This window comes from Cebus imitator, unplaced genomic scaffold, assembly GCF_001604975.1.
Source record: "Cebus imitator isolate Cc_AM_T3 unplaced genomic scaffold, Cebus_imitator-1.0 Scaffold352, whole genome shotgun sequence".
In the NCBI taxonomy this organism is placed as follows: Eukaryota; Metazoa; Chordata; class Mammalia; order Primates; family Cebidae; genus Cebus; species Cebus imitator.
Window position 1 is genome coordinate 1,698,119 of NW_016107667.1, and position 2,099 is coordinate 1,700,217.

A 2,099-nucleotide genomic window follows, 5' to 3' on the forward strand; every position below is an offset into this window, starting at 1 on the left:
CCTCCTGGGTTCAGGCAATTCTCCTGCCTCAGCCTCCTGAGTAGCTGGGATTACAGGCACGCGCCACCATGCCCAGCTAATTTTTCATAGTTTTAGTAGAGACGGGGTTTCACCATGTTGACCAGGATGGTCTCGATCTCTTGACCTCGTGATCCACCCACCTCGGCCTCCCAAAGTGCTGGGATTACAGGCTTGAGCCACCGCGCCCGGCCAACCACCTAATTTTTTTTTATGTTTTGTAGAAATACTGTTTCACCATGTTGCCCAGGCTGGTCTCAATCTCCTGAACTCAATTGATGTGCCCACCCTGGCTTCCCCAGTGCTGAATCACATGCAGGAGCCACTGTGCCCAGCCTTTACTTTATTCTATTTTTTAAAAATGCTAGCTGAGACCAACCACTGCTAACCTGATGTCATGATCCATTAATGGGTTGTAATCTGCAAGCTGAAAACATCAAGATATATTGCAGCTGCTACTGGCTAAACTTGATGATACTTCAACAAAATAAAACATGAAAAAGATCCCACCAAACTACATTACAATTACAGGTAAACCAATTCTTCACAGCAAAAAGTGAATCTAGATCTGAAATTACTGATAGGAATGAGAATCACAGTTTGTATATAGGACTACATAGTTAGACCTCAAAAACTCAGAAAGTCTTTTATCTTCATTTTACAAATGAGAAAACGTGCTCATAGTTTACACTTTTTAAAGTTAAAGACTTTGGATAGATGGGAAAACATCAGTTTTTAAGACAATAGTAAAATTTACCACATGTATATGAAAATACATATTATAAGCCTAAGATAAACCTCTGCATTGTAAAAGCAAAGGAAACCTGAACCATTATTCTGGATTGTTCTAAAAACCTGCAAGGAATTTTCTTCCTGGCATTGCTAAAGATTTCATCTAAAGATTTTGTCAGTAATTGAAGATCTCTAACATTGTAATACCACACACTTTTGGCAAGTTCAGGTGGGGAGGGAGACAAGGGGCAGATAATGAATTCTGAAAAGCTGCAGTAAATTTATTAACTAGGAGTGATGGAAGGGGGAATTTCAGATAACCAAAAAAACCATAGCTCACTAAAATGCGGTAAAAAATTAATTTAACGTAATTTTTTTTTTTGATATAGAATCTTGCTCTGGTCACCCAGGCTGGAGTGCAATGGTCCGATCTTAGCTCACTGCAGCCTCTGTCTCCTGGGTTCATGTGATTCTCTTGCCTCAGCCTCCCAAGTAGCAGGGACTGCAGGCCCACGCCACCATACCCAGCCAATTTTTTTTTTAAATTTTTAGTAGAGATGGGGTTTTGCCATGTTGGCCAGGCTGGTCTCAAACTCCTGACCTCAAGTGATCTGCCCACCTTGGCCTCCCCAAGTGCTGGGATTACAGGTGTGAGGCAATGCGCCCGGTCAACAAAAGCTTTAACAATGACATTTACTATTCTACCCAGTAGCTGAGCTCTCCTTTTCTTCAATAGCAGAATCAACCCAGGATGAGCAAATAAATGCTCCTCTACTTCCTTTCTCCATTTCCTCCCCTTCCCAGAGCCCCAGCTGAGACTAAGAAACTGCTGAAGCCAGCACCTGACCTGGGTCACAGACCTTACAGGCAGCAAATGGTAGTCCTGTTAAAACAGACCCATGGTGGGCAGATCACCTGAGGTTTGGAGTTTGAGACGAGCTTGACCAACATGGTGAAACCATGTTTCTACTAAAAGTAAAAAATTAGCCAGGTATGGTGACGCATGCCTATAAAGAAACAGACCCACGGTATAATAGTTACTCTGTGATTCTAAACAACAAACGTCTTTGTTAATTTGTGGTCCCTGAAATTCTTTTTCAGAGATGGGGTCTCACTATGTTGTCCAGGCTAGTTTTCAACTCCTGGGCTCAAGAGTTCCTCTGGCTTCAGCCTCCGGAGTAGTTAGGACTACAGCCACATAGCACTGTACCCAAATAAAAATGTTTTTAAGCCGGGTGCGGTGGCTCAAGCCTGTAATCCCAGCACTTTGGGAGGCCGAGGCGGGTGGATCACGAGGTCAAGAGATCGAGACCATCCTGGTCAACATGGTGAAACCCTGTCTCTACTAA

At 43.2% G+C, this 2,099-nt stretch overlaps 1 protein-coding gene across 1 annotated transcript in view; it reads right to left on the minus strand.

Moving 5' to 3' along the window:
- PUS7 (pseudouridine synthase 7) overlaps nt 1-2,099 on the minus strand; it is a 65,818-nt gene that overhangs the window by 49,326 nt on the left and 14,393 nt on the right. The gene's annotated exons all lie outside the window — the stretch shown is intronic.